Below are 17,424 nucleotides of genomic sequence, written 5' to 3'. Positions count from 1 at the left end.
GAAAAGGCTTAATCTGGCAACAGGCGGGCTCACAAGTAAGCAGAGAAACAGCACGTCCTGGGAAATCTGCGTTTCAAGCCCATGGACTGACAGACGTGGTAATTGCTGGTTTGGACAACATGCTCCAGCTCCTTAAAAAGGCAGCTGACTTACAAATATTAGTGGTCCGTAAATGCTATCGTTTTTCACTGAGTGGCAAGGGGGTTATATGGATGAAGAACTTGTTTTGGTTCTACGCTGCTGCGTGTCTGTTGACTACCATGGCATGACAGTATCCCTGAAGGGATAAAAATACAGATTTTAAGCAAACAAGACTGCCACCTGTGAACCTCTTTTGCTACCTAAAAAAGATTTTGCTTCTCTAATAATAATCATTTATTAGACTTCTTCTACATCTTTGACTTAAAAATATAATATGCAAGACACCAAGGGATGAGGCAAACAGTGTTTTAAGCAAACAGAGCCTCAGCTCTGGGCCCGATGTCCAGCTCGTGTGATATTTGCTTGTCTGATAACACTTCCATAGCTCCACTGAATTGCCTCCTTAGTTGCCTAAGTACAAGGGAGAGATTAATCCTCCCGCCCCCAGCCCTGCTCTGTATTTTATACACCTACAGCTGTAGGACATCTGCTGAGACAGAAGGTTCTACATAAATAAGACGTTAATGTAAAAAATGTTATTTACATTACCTAAAATGAGAACTGTTAGGGAAACGTCCAAGAGGCTGTGTATCTTCCCTGTGACGGCTGGATGGAGGTTCCTAAACAAAAAGCAGCAGGCAACCTAATGTTTTCAACAGGTCCTTTACATTTTTGTAAACTCTAAGAGTTCTGTGGAAAAAATCTTTTAAGGTTCCTTTTTCACAGCCCTTTATGGTCTTAATTGCTCTATTGTACTTTCCTTTCTTCTTGTTCTAGTGGCTGCTTTCCCCTGCTTTTGAGGCTTAAAAAATGATCGGGAGGGTCACACACAACTTCCAGATGACCTTCCGTACCGGACAAAACCCACATGGAGGGGAGAAATCCTTGTCCACCTTTGAAAGGCACCAGGGTTCAGCTTCCAGCACGAGCCTTTTCTTTTGTTTTTCTTTCTTCTAGACCCAATTTGATGCCAAAATAGTCAACCATCACACAGATCTGGGTTTTGTTTAATCTTTTTACTTGATCCCAGGTAGAGTCTTGTTACGATCGGCACAGTGCTGTACATCCAGGGATTTGGGCCACACAACCCCGTCTTTCAGAAGACACAGGTTACCCGAACAACTATTTTAACAAGGTTATGCAGATCCCACTGCCAGCGAAAGGATCTCAGCCAATTTCCCAGCTACAGGATCATTAAAGGCAACAGCTTCTGAGTTTTCACAGCCAGCGCTGAGCTGTGAGGGTGTGAAAGGCAAGCAGCTCTGTATTGCCACAGCTGCAGCTGCACCAAAGAGGCTGTACCGCTCTTTTGCTGCAGAAAACCATACCAAAGTGACCTCGGTTTTCGGGCTCCCTTCTTCTTGATTATACTGATCTCACACCTAGACACGGGCGACACGCAGGGAGTTGCCTATTGATTATAATCACTTTTGTTACAGAGAAAGCAGTCTCTCAGTTTGCCAGACTTCAGCGCTGATACAGCAAGCGCAGTCAGCAGGGAAAAACATGCCATGTCAGCAGTATAATATGAACAAATAAAACCATCAAATTATTTGTGGTTGGATGTTTGTTTCATGACTTTTTTGTCGCTCAGCCGCCCTTCTCTTCATCATGTTTTTTTTCTTTCCTGCTAAACCGCTTTGACACATTTTCCACTCTATACGTCACCGAAGATTGCTGCCCTGGGAGCGGCTGTGGTAGGACGCATTCCTTCCTCTTTATCCCTGATTTCTGACATTTACAGCAAGAGAACGGCCCTTCAGAGTGCGACCGCGTGCTCCTGGGGCTCAGGAATCACCTCGCTGCTCCCTGGCTTCTCTTCTGCTGGGGATGTAAACTAGCGCTCCGTACCTACTTGCTCACCACAGAATTAAAGCAAAATAAAAAGATGAGCACAAGCAAAGCTGTGAGGTCTCCTGCTGGTGGGGTAAGATGTGAGGGTCTGGTGACACCATGCTACGTTGCGAGGATGTTCTGTTGCTCGTACAGAGTCTGATCATTTCCAAATTATGTTGATCCCAAATGTTTAGACCTTTAAACTTCCATGAGGTATTCAGGTGTTTCAGGTTATTCTTGACAGTTTGAGTCCAGCCACCAGTTATCTAGAGCCTCTGTGATGCTTTTGAGCCAATGCAGGGCTTTTTATGTTCGCAGCCCATTTGGAGCCGATTTACATGACGGCATCTCTGTTTCCCAGCTGGCTTCCCAGAAACTGATCGAGCAGAAGAGAACCAAAACTGGCTTCTTGTACGATCCCGGGTGTTCAGTGCAGCTTGCAGACTGGAACCGACAGGGTTCCTCGTGACCGTCAGTGCCCAGACCAGGACTGCCCAGAGCCATATCCAATCTCAAAGCAGTGTAAGGGGCACCAGCTTGGTGAAAAGAGGCAGGCTTTGTTAGCGTGAGAGCCACAGCACAGCAGGGACTTCGCTGCTGGATGGAACCCGAGTGACAGGAGTGGAACAAGAAGAGAAATAAAGGAGAGGTGAGGCTGCTGCTGCACGGTAAGGCAGTAAAACTACCGAATGGTCACAGAAGCGCACACACACACAGACTCCACGGGGATCTTGTTCAGTACAAGATCCTGCCACGATGTTCTTGCTCGGAATTTTTCCTGCTGTTGGTTTGGCTCCCGGGCCAAGAGCTGCTGCAGGCTACTTCCCTCCTGCCTTGGCAACAGGCTAAGGGCATTGCTCTTACAGGCTCATTCAGTCCTGCAATAAAGAGTGAGCCTTCCAGGTAAATGGCAGAAAGCTTACAAGCTCTAAAAGCGGTTTCTCGGGAGCTTTGGATCTGATAGCAGATGACCCATACTTTGGACAATTTTGTCTTTAAAATGCTATAAACAGCAAATTAATTTCTCAGCAGTGTTTTAGAGTAATTAAGTATTTTAGTATTTGTTATTTACTCACTGTGCACAGTTATGAGATATCTACTATCCTGAAATCTAAGCACACAGCATTAAATTGTGTCACTTTGGAAGGACCTGCAGCATTGGCCTCCTTTCCTTGCAATGAGTGACAGCAAACAAACTGCTTGTCTTCAGATGCTTTAAGGAACGTGTGTTTATGGTAGTTGCTGATCTTAGTTTTAATGTTTCCACCAGGCCCGTGCTGAAAGACAGACCATGTTTAGCAAATGTCTCTTTTGGACTCTCAGTCTTGCAGAACGGGCTAATGAATTTCTTTGTGTACTGCTTTTCATTTGGTGCTGCTTCGCCAGCAGCTGTTATAAAAAGAGCTCTGTCAAATGCTGCACTCCAGGTTTGCATGCATAAGAGAACATGCACGTGCAAAATGGACAGAGGAGAACTTTTATTTTGTTTTTGAAAAAATCAGATGCCATTTTTTTTTACCTTAATGAAATTCTGATTATTCCACAAACCAGTCTCTTCAGTCCCAGCTGTACCTAGGTCTACCTCTCTGGGCTGCGGTGCAGTGTCTGGGGGTTGGGCAGCATGCAGCTCTTTGCAATGTGCTGCAGCTCTAACCTACATCACACACCCAGGCTCCTGGGCACAGAAATCAGAGATGCATGCACAGGACAGTGTTTTATACCTGAATTCAGGTGCTGAGAGGCCCTCCTTAGGATAAGAGTGTCCACAAAGATTCATAGGCTGAAATAGAAACACACAAGAAGTGAGACTGGGTTAAGTGGTAGGAGCAGCTCAAAACATCGAAACTTTCTTCAAGTTATGCACAAAAATACCGCAGTAGCCTTCATTAATGTATCTAATGAGTTAGCTTTTCCCTGGGCCAGTGGGATTTGGGGTTAAGAACCAAGAACAAAGAGAAAAATATACATAAGCTATGTTTTACACCATAATGCTCTGGTCATGCACTAACCAAAAATGCTGAAATAGCTAAGTAAATGAATTCGTCTGATGCAGAACCGCATGAAAGACTGTCTTAAGGAGCTCCCCGCTGCAGACTTGCCACTCTCTGTTTTTTTACCTCAGGACACCAGCTGTGGTTTATCCTCTCCTCCCCTCCTTTCCCCACTTAAAAAATGCTACATTCTTGCTGAAAACTCCATTCCCAAAACGAAGAGAATTGTTAGTTACTGACACTCAAAAACTACCAAATCTTCCTTGGCTGAGCCTCATCTCAATAATGTATCTGGAGGATGTACCACCCTTTGCTAGAGCAAGTCTCACCTAAAAGAACTCAGGCTATAGGGCCCTATCGAGACACACTTCTGATTCCTCCTCGAATAAAGGATTATTCTCCAAACTCTGTGCTCCAAATCCTGGATATAAGTAGTGATATGTGGGCAGTATTTAGGCCCATTTCCTAGTTCCACACTCTGCAAAGAACTGGGGTAATTGATCTACATTTTGTTGTTCAGTCTTTCCTGGCTTTGGATGGCTTTTCCCGCTTGTTTATACTGCGCTGCTTTTAGCAGTTTATGTGATCTGTATATGGCTGATCAATTATAGCCAGAAGCTGTAAATCTAGGAAGAACTCCACAGAAAATGTAGCACTTAGCAAAGTGCTGATGGAGGCACACCCAAACAGAAATTTAACCCTCTCTCATCTGCGGAAGAGCCTCACGGTGCTCAGCATTGCTTGAGTGGGCAATGAGAAAAAGTTGTGTTGTGAAGGGGCTGCGTTTCTCTTTGTGGCCATTCCCCACTCCCCTGCCTTGCTAGTTAAAGGCAGATTTATTTGGCTTTATTGATGCTAACAGGGGTTAGAGCTGCATGGGGGTATGTGAATTTTGTGAGTGCTTTGTCACTTCTAAAGGACTGATAGCACAAGTGTTGCTTTGCCCGCTTGCGTTGAGGCACCTAAGGCTTTGGGAAGAAATCTCCTATGTGTTTTGGGAATCATACTAGTCATAATAACATTCATTCAGCGTTTCATGCCATGGAACAATTTACTGCTTATAAGTACAATTATATGCTCGTCTGGTGTGCAGGTTCAATGCCATTAATCACAAAATGCTCCACATGGTCCATGTTTTTGATGGTTTTAGCTGGGAGAGCTGTTATATTCGGCTAATGAAACCTCTGCCTTGCTTGGAGGGATCGTTCTTTAAATAGCAGCTAGAAAGAGGCCATCAAAAAAGCAGGTTTGATTGCACGCTCTGCCACGCAGAAAGAAAAAGTGCCTGTGCTGGCCTCTTCCATTGCAGCCTGGTGCGAGCAGCCGTGATGGACCTCAGCTCTCGAGCAGGATCTACCTGCTCTCAAAACACTAATTTCAGCCTATCAATTTTACACTTGTTCAGGCCAATCTCATGTCTCCAATTTACTCAGATGATAGATCAGAGTGCACGACTACAAGGAGGTAATGATTGCTATCTTTCGGGCTATGAAAGCAGCCCCACGTTAACCCTGTGCTCTGCCCGCATGGCCCCTATATAGCGTTACGTAAAGCAGGGCCCTTCTGTGTCTTAGCAGTTATACAGTTCCTTGCATAAACTTTTTCTATAAAGTCAAAAAGCTAAGCCAGCATCTAGTGATTCCAAAATGTGGAGTTATCAAGACCTAATTACTTTTCGTTTGCTTTCATAATAACGGGAAGCATAGCAGAGTGTTGTCAAAGTGACTTATTTCTGTAATTGCTATTGGAAGAGTCTGCTGGCATTTATATTGTGAATGAGTTCATTGAAATAAAGAGACTTATTATGGATTAACTGGGAGCAAACATTCAACCTTACAATAGCAAAAAATAGCAATATTATTCTGGCTATCTGCACATTGTCTTTACAAGAGCACTCGTCTTTGTGTTGCTGGGTGGTTCTTTTTTTGGACGGGAAGGGTTGTTTTTAATACTCAATGATAAGAAGACCCTGAAAAAATAAATAAACTTGCTGGGATTGAGGCAGGCGTGGGGGGTGCGGGACTGCCCTCAGTAAACCATTGTGTTTCCAAAGCTTTACTCTTTCAACAGCCTGGCTCTGGAGTCATGGCTCTGTATGTTTATTATTGTATTATCGTTGTATATATTGACAGTCTGACCAGTAAAACTCCACTAGCATCATTCCACAAAATGCTGGTGAGAGAAAACAGTAATGAACCACCCAAAACAGTATTTGCTGAAGCTATTTTCTTCTGTCAAGGAACTAGCAAACTGCAGTGAGTTTGTTCATATGGCCCCTTTCTTTCCCTTTTTTCCCTTCTGTTTTGTGACTTTCTCCTCTCCTGCCCCCTTATTTTTTTTACCCATGTGGCATCTGTTGGCATCACACCAGGCCACAGAATATTTGGTTGCATTTTTCAGGAGAGAGGGAGATAATCAAGCTAAAACCTCATCCCAAATTCACCAACAGACTTGATAACGGTCTGAGCTGGTGGCAGGGATGGGAACAGAAACTTGAGAGCAATTGCTTTCAAATTCCCAGTACTAAATTATAGTCAGGCCACCTCTGAGACTGCATAAATTAGCTGCCCCAATTTAATCATCTACAATAGCTTCAACAATTTCTGTATGGCCTGTCAGCCTTCAGAAAGGGGAGGCAAAACACCCATTTGGTTCTGGGTTGATGCCGCATGACCCAGCTGGAAGCCTTTCCTCCACCTCCCTACTGCTCCTTCCTCACGGCTTTCTAGACTAGCAGCCCTTTTTTTTTTGCATCCCTTTGTTTTCCTTCTTAACTAATTACAATCAGATTCTGGGCTAGTCAGAGCACCAAGTCAGACAAAGTGCCTTGCATTTCTATAGTCTTGAAACGCAAGCAAGGGTGAAGAAATCCTTCTCAGAGAGACCAACTGGTGTTAGCACTGAGCGAAGGGAACAATCTAGCGCGTATCCAGCCATCAGTGCTTTGGAAAACGCGTTCGCAGGTCTTCTTCTGCGGTTGAGTTGTCTGAATGGCGTGAGGTGGCATTGACTGCTGGACAGACGTCCCCAGCTGATAGCAGCGATTGCTGGGTGTCCCCTAGCTGAGCAGCATCTGGGTGTGCTGGGCAGGGGCGATGGGGCCGGGGCTGCAGAGCCGCACTGGCACTCTTGGTGACAAAGAGCCAAAGAGCAGCAGTGCTGGTTTGTGAAATCCACCTCGGGCTTGTAGCCTCATAAGGAAAAATATGCCTTAATAGAAGGCAGTAATTGGCAGAAAATAAGGGAGAGGGAGAACTCAGCCCGAGTCTCCCTTCTCATTAGTTTTAAATTAGTGGAACTCCATTGGCTTCACGGGAGTTATTTCTGATTTGCACTGACATAACTGAGATCAGAATCAGATGCAAAACGTATTGAAACCCTTTGTGTTTACAGTTGTGTGACGGTCCTGCAAAAATAGCCCGGATAATGCTGTATTGTGCTGGGCTGCCAAGAGGCCGGCGCCCGGCAGCGCCCCATCCAGCGCCCTGGTTCCCTACCTGTAAAACAGAAGCAAAGCACAACAACGTTTTGTCGCCAGCCTCGCATCGGGTAAAATTCCACTGGTCTGCTGGGTATCACCATCAAGCATATAATGCCTTTTTCACAGAAGTAGGGAAAATCCATTAGCAGAATTAATCTCTGCTTCGAGAGGTGACATCTCCACAAGAAAAAAATGCTCGTTCAGTTACAGTTTGTTGATAAATAGTTTATGATGGTGCTGAAGGCCGGCATTGCCACGATTATTTATACTGTGTTACAGTGTATCTGCTCCGGACAAACTGCACTGCCAGTCCTTCAAGCCTTATTTCTCAAAATGAAATGTTGTTTTCGTAATTAATAACATTTAAAGTGACAGAGGCTTAGTTTCTCCCTACAACTTTTCTTTCAATACTATTTGCACTGCAGAGATTCATTGACTTCTTTCAGTCAGTACCAGTTAAACATAACCTAACATTACTGAGGTTTGCTGTTCCTTGATTTTTTTTTCTAATACTTCGGTTACACTGATTGTGTTTTAATTGGATAGGAAATCAGCGGAGTCTGGAGGAGGCAGAACTGAAACCTGAGAGAATCAGTGTGTTACAGCAAGCCAGGCACACTCAGCGTGCTCCGTGGCAGCTCTGAAATCTATCTGCTCTCTGCTGACAGCCAAATTTTCATAGCGTGGGCTTTGCTCAGGTTTACGTCTGCACTTCTGTAGTTTTGAGTGACTCGGGCTGCGCTATCTCAGAGATGCACTGAGGTAATCAGGAGCAGAATCTGATATGCAAATTAAACTTAACAGTGAAACCAAAATAATGACTCCATAGTGGACTCATTAACGTCATTCAAAAGCTATTAGTATGCTATGGGTAAAATTTGGGCTGTTCTGCTTCTGTGCTCATTCAATATCGTCAGAAGAAACAAGCCAATTTGAAGAAAATAAGAAGTGATATATTTTTTAAAACCAGAATACCAAATGTTATTCTTTTACTTTGAAAATCTGCTTTTGCTAAATAGGTGAACGTATTATAAAAACAAATAACTGTACATTTACCTATCTATATATACATTCTGTACAGGCATGGGCGTGCTTCTTGACCATTTGCAGTGATTTAACGTTCCAGCAAGACAGCATTACTGAAATACAGCAGGAAAAGCTGTGTTTCAGAAAGGCCCAAAGCTGTTGGGCCTTTCCAAGCAGAATAAGATCTTAAAAGTACCAGAAATCCTTCATGAAAGCATGCTCCCAAACTTACCTTTTAAGGAAGTTTATGATGATTCAGATAAGACTGGAAAGAATTTTCCAACTTTCAAGCACCTACCCATTTCTATAAACAAACTGAACACCTAAACTTTTGATAAATTACTCAAGGGTTTACCCACTGCACGCTGCAATACATCCAGATGCAGTGCCGATGCATTCTGCAGCTAGGGTCTGGTAAAGCAGCGGGGGGAAATTAAGATGTGCTGCAGTGATTTCATGACCCGAACCATAGTTATTCATTTCGGTGTATCCCGTTGTATTTCTACCACAGTCTTTAACCACACGGCTGTGATTCAGCTGGGAAAATAGCGGGTTTGTTTGCAGTGACATTTTGGGTAGCCTTAAAGCTGTCTTCCCCCAGCCTCAGCTGCATGAGCTCATTCACAGCCTGCCTCGGCGTTCGCGATACAGCTGTTCACCGTATGTGTCCTGACCCTCGAGCAGATCCCCTATTTCACTTAGTCCTGCTTCTCTTTCTAGGTTGGTCTTTGTTGATTAAAATTAGAGACGTGAAACATAATATAATGACATTATAGCCTAATAAGAATGAAAAAAGCAGGAAATCAGAGCTAGGGTTTGGTCTGATTGTTCCTGGCAGAGGGGCTCTGGTTTTGGGGGGTTACAGATGGACTGGGACACTAGCGCCTCATGTCTTCAATATTGCTACCTTTCCAGGCTTGGGCAGAAAGCTGCTCAGACTTAAGGTTTGTAGTGAGCTGAAGAGCGTGAGGTTGATGATGATCTTAAAATTGATGCTTAATTTCAGTTCAGACTGAGAGTCCTTACTGACTAATTTGGGAAGGGAGGGAAGGTTGTAATTAATCGGTGTGAAGGCAGTGAAGCATTTCATGAGGGCCACACTTCTAAGGTATGATCATAAATCAAGCCTTAGCTTTGCAGTGCCAGCCCTGCGCCCTGGGCAGGTGAGTGGATACTCGACTGGCTCCAGCTCCAAAGGCAAAGCACCGAGCGACATCTTTACCTGGCTGCTGGGTTCAAATGGTCGTATTCTGCAGTGCCTCCAGGATTACATCCTCCTGCACGGGGCGGCTTAGGCACGTTCCCAAGCTTGCCATGCAAGCTTGGGACCATACTCAAAATAGATATGTTAAAGGATGGTGCATACATATGAGGAAGAAAGCTTTTAAGCCTGTGGAAAGTCCCTGCTTTGGAGTACTTATTCTGCAATAGGATCAAAGAGGTTGTGTAACATACATGGTGTTTGGTGGCCAGTTCACAAATACTAAAGTGGGTTTGCTAGAAAAGTGATTTGCTAGGAAAGCAGATGGAATTCCTGCTAATAGTGTCAAATATGCTTTCAGCTGGGCACTCTTCTGAAGGGGAAAAAATCCTGAGTGAAGATTTCAGGGTTTTTCAAAGGATGGCCCAACCCATTAACATCCATTCAGCTACTGACGCTTTGATGTTCTGCAGAAGGAGCTTTAAAGCAAGCAGGCAAAGAGGGAGAAAAGAGGAGAGAAGGAGACAAAAACTGTCAACAGTCCAAATGCTCCTAACACTTATGCAATGTGTATGGTGCTAATTGCGTTTCGTGCTTCCAAGCCAGCTCATCATCTTCTTCATTTGAGGTTTTCCACAGATCAGTGTAAAACAATTTTCTCTAAATCCCAAGCCTAACAAAAATAATCCTTTATTGTTTAGCACTTAATTACGGGTCACCACTTCAATTCTAAACAGAAAAAAAATGACTGTAACCTGTAGGGGAAAACAAAAGCACATCCTACATCAAATCTAGTAAGAGTCACTGAAGTACATAGGTAGATCTGGGAACGTATTTTTCTGGTAACTGAAAGTCAGTTTGGCAATCGTTGGATGAAAGTCTCTGTGCTTGTCAACTTCAAAATGGGCTGAAACTCAGATTAACGGTGTCCTTCTGCCCTGGAAGACAAGGTTCTGTGGCAATACAGACAAAAAGAAAGATGCTTCCCTCATGGGAGATATTCAATAAGTAGTTAATTCATGATATAAAAATATATTAATCAAATTTTGATAGTCAACGCCTGATTCCAGAAAATGAGTTGCTGCTGGATGTTTTGAGTGCCTGGCAATTAGAAAAAGGATGTAGCAAATTCTTTCCTGCTGTGACTCTAGCAAGTCTATTGATTTCAGCAAAGCCAGGCTGGCTTATGCTACGTGTATGTATGGGACTACATACATATGTATGGGTCCCCTACTATATGGGACCTCCTCAAGCTATGAGATGGGCTATCACAAGGCTGATATACTCTAACCCTTTTTTGAGCATGCCCAGCTCCATTTTAAAAGCAGTTTGGGTTTTTTACCACTGTTGTTTCTTTACAGTGAGCAAATTTAATGTGAAAATTGCTGGAAGACTTTAAATATGAACCTCCACGCTACCATTCCGACGGACACTTCGGTAACAGCACAGCCACACTGATATTGCTTAAAATGTTACTTGTTCTTTTTTGTACTCTGATCTAATTCTTGTTTCCCCCTAATGGCCAAAAAACATTGGTCTAATTAAAATCAGGCAAATATTTCTTGTCATGTGTAATAGGTAATATAAAGTACATATGCAATGATTTAACTCAACATCTAAGCTTTGGATAAAGAAAAGTTTTCATCTGGCATTAACTTCCCAGTAGACAGAGACCAATGACTGTTGCCAGTCCTGTCGGAGCTCTCTGATAGATGCTGCGTGGGTAGCGCTGGCCTTTCTGTAGGAATTGTTCAAGCATGGCAAAAGCAAGATTATTTCCTTTTTTTTCCTGGTTTTTTTTTCGTTTTTGGGGTTTTTTTTGTTTTGTTTTGTTTTTTGGTAGCTTTCATTTCCATGGGAAAACTATCCTCAATGATAACAGAAGAAGATAGAACAGCAGCAAATTTTTGTGATACTTCTGTGAGAGTGTCCCAATCTAATCTCCATTTGGTTATGGTAGTTGGATTAGTATGAAACATTAGCAAATTGGGTCTCTGGCCTCACAAAACCAAACACAAATATTTAACCTGGCAAAGGATTTTTCAGTAACAATCCCCCAAAAGTCTAAGAGAAAGTAGGCCTTGAAATACTTTTAAACTGATAAAATACTTACGTGCCAGGCTTCAGCCACTGTTCAAGAATAGCAGAAAAGAATTCTCTCCAGCCAGGGGTATCTATTCAGACACAGAGGTGTAAGTGTTGTAGTCCCTTATGAATGTTGAGAAAGAGCCCACCTAAATTCCTCCTTTTTCTCTTCAGAATTTGAGAGGTGAAAAGCAAATGCAGGTAATTTTCTATAGCTCTGGCTGTGTCCGCTATACCCAAGTTTTAAAACAGTGCAGTGAGAGGAGATGGCTAAATCAGTCAGTGGCCATCCACCGGAGGAACGGCTAAAGGGAGAGCTATTTTATTGCTGAAAGAACAGTACTAGTATTGCTATTCCCTCCCAGGTTTATGATTGTAAATTGCAGCATAAAATTATAAATCTTTTCCCCTTGTTTTCCAAATTTATGTATCAATGGTTTTTTTCCTATTCTGTTTTTAAGTAGCTGTTTGCTGCTATTTCTGTTTTTCTTGGCTTGTTAAACAGAATCATCTACAAAACATGACAACACTTTAAAAACTTAGAAAATACGCACACACAAACACACTCTTATATGTGTTGGCAGGTTATAACAAATATGTGAAACTCATTCTCAGAAGTTATTACTGATACGAAGGATCTGACAGGAATTGAGAAAGTTTAGGCATTTATGTAAATTCACATCTGCATTACACAGAATTAAGAAGTAGTGTAGGATTAAAAAGAGAAAAAGAATAGAAGTCTTCATGCTTCATGGCATAAGCCAACATTTAATTCACAGTGCTTTCCCTGGGGGCCTTTTTTTTCTGCTTGTATTCTCTTTTTGAGACCTCTCCCACTGGCTATTATCCGAGAGAAAGGATGAAGTGGATCACTACTCTGAATCAGTATGGAAATTTCTATGCTTATATTTAAGAAGTTTCTCCCACTCTTCACTCTCCTGACTTGGATGAGAGTGGGAGAGTGTACATCAGGAATCAGCACTAGCAAAAGTTCCCAGAGTCCGGTCCCATTCACTGCAATTCCTAAGGCATTGGTTTTTATATCAGGAATGAAAAACACTAGTTTAATGTTAGTGGGAGGAATTATTTCCTTAGATTCTTTTTTGAGGGGGGGTGTCTTTTGAAAATTGAGACAGTTAAGCTGTTAAAAAAAAATCACTACTGTAAAATACAACCTTTAACTTTCCTTAATTGGACTAATTTGCATAGACAGGATTTGGCAACTCCAAAAAGAATTAATTGTGATTTTCTTTGATGGCATGTTTTCTTCTCCCCTAAAACTGTGGTCTGCACATGGACTCTATTCTGAATCATCTCCCATTCCTGCTTTGCTGGCTGGGAAAGGATGCGAGTCGGGCAGCGCGGCACCAGCCCCTCAACAAAAAGCCCTCCGACACCTCTGGCAGAGAGAGGACAGCCTCTCTGCAGTCCTCACTCCAGCCAACACTCACCACATGGGCGTGCAGTCAGGAGCATCTATAACTTGGTCTCCTTCAAATTCAGGTACACCTTCACTTCCAGCAGCCCCGGGTACAACTAGTGCCACAGCCTGAAACAGAACCCCTCAAGCCAATACTGATTTTCGTGAATGAGTCTCCTCCTCTCAAGTTCGTCATCCACTTGCCCTAAAGCACTTGCACCAGCACAGCGAAGGGGACAGCTGGGTGGAAACAAGTGGTGGGGACTTTGCTGTGAACTGTATGAGCCCTCCAATAGCTTCAGGCTAAACACATACCAAAGCAGCAGAGAAATACAGTTACCAAGAGCCCAGTTCTGTAAATGCAAACATCTCTTTTTATTAAAAACTATGGACTTTTAACCCACCCTGAACAGCGTTTTGAAAGTTTAATTTGACTTGCAGGGACTGTAAATTGCATGGGTTTGTATTTAGCCAAGGCTCCAGTCTTCCCAATATACCTGAAATGATGCTCACAAGCATGACCAGTCACTCTGGTCCTAATAAGACACGTGGATTTTTAATTATGGCCAGTTGGGAATTGCCATTTCAGCTCACCTCTCCCTATCTCCTCAGGCTGTGCCTCCCACCCATCTACCCCCACATGGTTGCTAATTGCACCTTCATTGAATTTTTGTTTCTTTTTACCTGGATTAAGTGCACCTTCATCGAATCAGAGCAACAAGCTGAGTGGCCAAGCCGCTCAGCAGCAAGCGTGTTTTCCCAGGAGGAGGGAATCAGTGAATCCAAGGCCTGCTCCAATGAATTTTGAATACTAAAAAAAAAAAAAAATATCACTGGAGTAAGGGATCGAAACCTAGATCTGCCCTCCAGGTGTGACACCTGCTTTATAGAGCTGCACTCCATCCTCTGGTTGCATAATTAATTCCATGTAAAGTGGAAGGGCCTTTTTCTATCCCAAATTCCAATGGCTCAGTGTGAAAGCACTGCTGTCAGATAAACTCTTGGTGCTAAGCTTTGAGGGCTTTGGGAAGAGTGTTGCGATGCGTGATTTGTGGTGGCTGGTGACATACACGTTCAGCTGTCTCCTGAAAATCTGTTGTCGACTGCGCCGTCGCTGCTGACTGTGAAGGACCAGATTTGAAGGGCTGGGTGGGGACTTCCAGCCCTGTGTTACCAATATCAGGTGGTCTAGGAAAGAAGAAGGGTAAATTTATCTAGGTGTTTCATATGCTGGATGGGAGCTTCTCGGTTAATGAAGGAAAGGGCAAGTGGGCACAGCTACCTTATTTTTCTGAAAGGAAAAATACCCACCTTGGCTTTATTCACCCCACTAAGAGCCAGTCCAAGCCTATGAATTGTAACAGAATGGAAGTATCTTTGCACCTTAATGAATAAAGGATTTTGAGTCCTGGACAGATGTCAGGATGCTCAGGTGTTGGTATGTGGCATGGCCAAATTTAAAACCGGTCTAAGGAGTTAGGTGTAGACAGACATGAATCCTTCTGCTGACACTTCCAGCCAGCTGGACCCCTGCCACCTCCTGCCCAACGGTGCAGCGTTGTGTCAGTGCCGTGGTGTGCCTGAGTTGATGTCAGAGACGGGGACGTATTATCCCAGGCACTGCACTCACGTCTGGCTCTTAATGTTGGAACCGGCCCCATGGAGCCAGTTTTGAGCTCAGGCAGAGCCAGGTTGGGCTTGCGTGCACAAAGGCAGCACCTCTCAGCGTGGGGGCTCTCCCTACGCCCCGTACAGGCATAGCCTGGTGCCGGAGGCTCCTGGGGGTCCAGAGGGAGACGTAGCCTGAGCTGGTTAGCTGATTGCCACTCACAAGACTTTGCAAGGTCTGCATACGGTGAGGAGATATTGCCCTGCCGAAGCAATACAGTTGTGCAGGCGCCAGGCAGGGAGTTTCTGAGAAGAGTTCTGGGGTTGGCAGCAGGGAGGTACCTCACTTCTCGTGCAGGACTTTTTCAAAACATCTATAAAAGAGATATCAGAGCAAGGTAGATGCTACATGCAATTGAAGACAGTTTTGTCATTTTGTCGCCTTGGTGCTAAGGAGAGCGCCATAAACACTGAAAGATACTTGCTTCCAGTTTCGGTCTTCCCTTTTAGTGCTGTCCAGGTATGCATGGCTTATCTAAGGAAGTGGTAGGTCAAATTCCTTTACAAGCAGGATCTGGCAGGGGCAGGGTTAACAAATGAGCCCTTCCCAGGGAAACTGCCTTTGCAACAATTGTCTGTTGCAGGGAGAGGAGCCACCTGCAGCCCATCAGCATGGGAGGTGTTGGTGAAGACCAGCGGCTCTTCTGAGCAGTGTGAGAAAGCCATACCTCCATGGAGATTAGAAAGCTGAGCCAGGAAGACCTTGGAAGGGGGATGCTCATGCATGCTTAGGCTTTTGTAAGGAATTAAACTATTATTATTACTACTACTACTTATGCTGTAATATCTTTTGCTTTTCTCCACATTAGGAATTTTCTTGAACTCCAGTGTTTTTTTTCTCCTCATTTCTTCCCTCTCTTTCAGAATTCCTTTTTGTTTCTTGTAACAGATTAATAGAAAAGGTTTTTTACCTCTGTAATTTGCACAAGGGGATATTTGAAAGGGAGCATAACTCTGTAGGCTTCCATGGTGGTTGGCTTAAGCTAAACTTGTTTTTAATCTTAGTTACTAAGGTTGGTGTGTCTTTATCAGTCCAAACAAAAGAGCTGATAGTGCACTGCACTTAAATCTCTAGGATAGTAGTTTACAAGCATATATCCTGCTCTGTGTTTCCTTCTGACAGCTGTAAATAACAGAGAACCTACTTCTTCAAATTCAGCTAAGCTTTTAAGAGTCATGCAGATCTTATGTCTGACTGCATATTGCAGTTCATCTCATTTTATATTTTAGACTAAATCTAATGAATGGCTTGGATTAGAATGAAGCATTTCAATTCTCTGGAAATTTAGCTATCATTCAGAGTTGTTGATGGGGACCATACCTGTCTAACCCTCCTGTAGTAACCAATTTTAGCAGCTGAACTATTCCTGTTTGATCCCAGCCCTATTTCTTCCTGCAGAGAGAGCGGGGAGGAAAAGTGCCGTGTGTATGTGACCCATGGGTAGTTTCTCTTGTGTTTCTGCCAATCTCATGGAGTTAGATGCATCAGACACTTGCTTCAAAGTCAGCACCTTGAAGCACGTCTGAGGAATAAGGTTGTGGAGGCAGAAATATGCAAGGCTTGCTTTGACTACTGTTGTAGCAGTAGTACCGGCTGTATCTAATCTGCTGTTAAGGGCAGTTGTGGTTGCCAGCACTTTATTCCCTAGCTGGGAGAGAGCTAAACCATCCAAATGCTGTTTGGGTAGACAAAGTAGTAAAAAACTAAACCCAAGAAAATGTTTGGCCGCCTTTCCTATTGCAAATAGCGTTGCCAGTCTAAGATAGAAGACTTCTCTAGAGGAAGGAAACTAAATGTTTACTGATGCTGATTAGTTTCTGAAAAGATTTAAGAAATCTGTTTATACATGGGCTTGTGGTGATATCATTTTGTCTGATGTCTGGAAAGAATGAAGACTTCTTAATTTGCTAATTCAGACATTAAGGTCTGAGAGGTGAACCGAGAAGGCACCACATTGCCTCATCACGTCAGTCAGAAAATTCAGAAAAAAAGCACAAGGCCACGTAGTCTAGATTCAACAAGAACAGCTGACTTTGAAAGAGGGCAAAACCTTATTTGTGGCTCTCTTTTCAGGCAGGAGCCTTTGGGCAAACTTGTGTAACGTGCCTGCTGGGCAGAGCAAGGGAGCAGAAAGCTGTGCTCTGCGGTGCCTGGTGTGCTGCTGTCTGTCTGCCTGCCTGCCTCCCGCTCCTAATCCACCAGGCTGCTGGGGAAGGGGTTTTAAAACCAGTCCTTTACAGCAGGACAGCTGTTCTTCCCCAGGAGGCAGTGGCTGAGCTGGCAGAGCAGCTTGCTCAGGAGCAGGAGGGTCCCTGGGGCGAGCGAGGTGTGTGCCTCCTACCCAGAACTCCCTCGAGCGCTCCTGGGGAGAGCGGCAGCCGAGGTGAGCTGCCACAGGGCAGGTGGCTTGCAGAAATAATAATACCATTTCTTAGAGTAGGTATAAAAATCTGGGAGAGTCTTAAGGTTCATATGTATAAAGAGTATGAGCTGAAGTATGTATTTTACCCAGGAGAGTGAAGGCAGACATAAGAAGGACTGCAGGAGGTAAGGCTTGGCTCAAGGTGAGGTTTT

General features: G+C 43.8%; 1 long non-coding RNA gene across 1 annotated transcript; it reads right to left on the bottom strand.

Annotated features, from left to right (window-relative positions):
- Positions 1–10,349: 10,349 nt before the first annotated feature.
- Positions 10,350–11,851, bottom strand: LOC127015402 (uncharacterized). The gene is made up of 2 exons (XR_007766350.1): positions 11,790–11,851; positions 10,350–10,614 (listed from the first exon to the last, which is right to left on the bottom strand). It is a non-coding gene; the product is annotated as an uncharacterized LOC127015402 (long non-coding RNA).
- Between the last annotated feature and the right edge of the window lie 5,573 nt (positions 11,852–17,424).

Source organism: Gymnogyps californianus, chromosome 4, assembly GCF_018139145.2.
Source record: "Gymnogyps californianus isolate 813 chromosome 4, ASM1813914v2, whole genome shotgun sequence".
NCBI lineage: Eukaryota > Metazoa > Chordata > Aves > Accipitriformes > Cathartidae > Gymnogyps > Gymnogyps californianus.
Note: the sequence above shows the minus strand (reverse complement) of the source record. Positions and strands in the feature narration are given on the sequence as shown.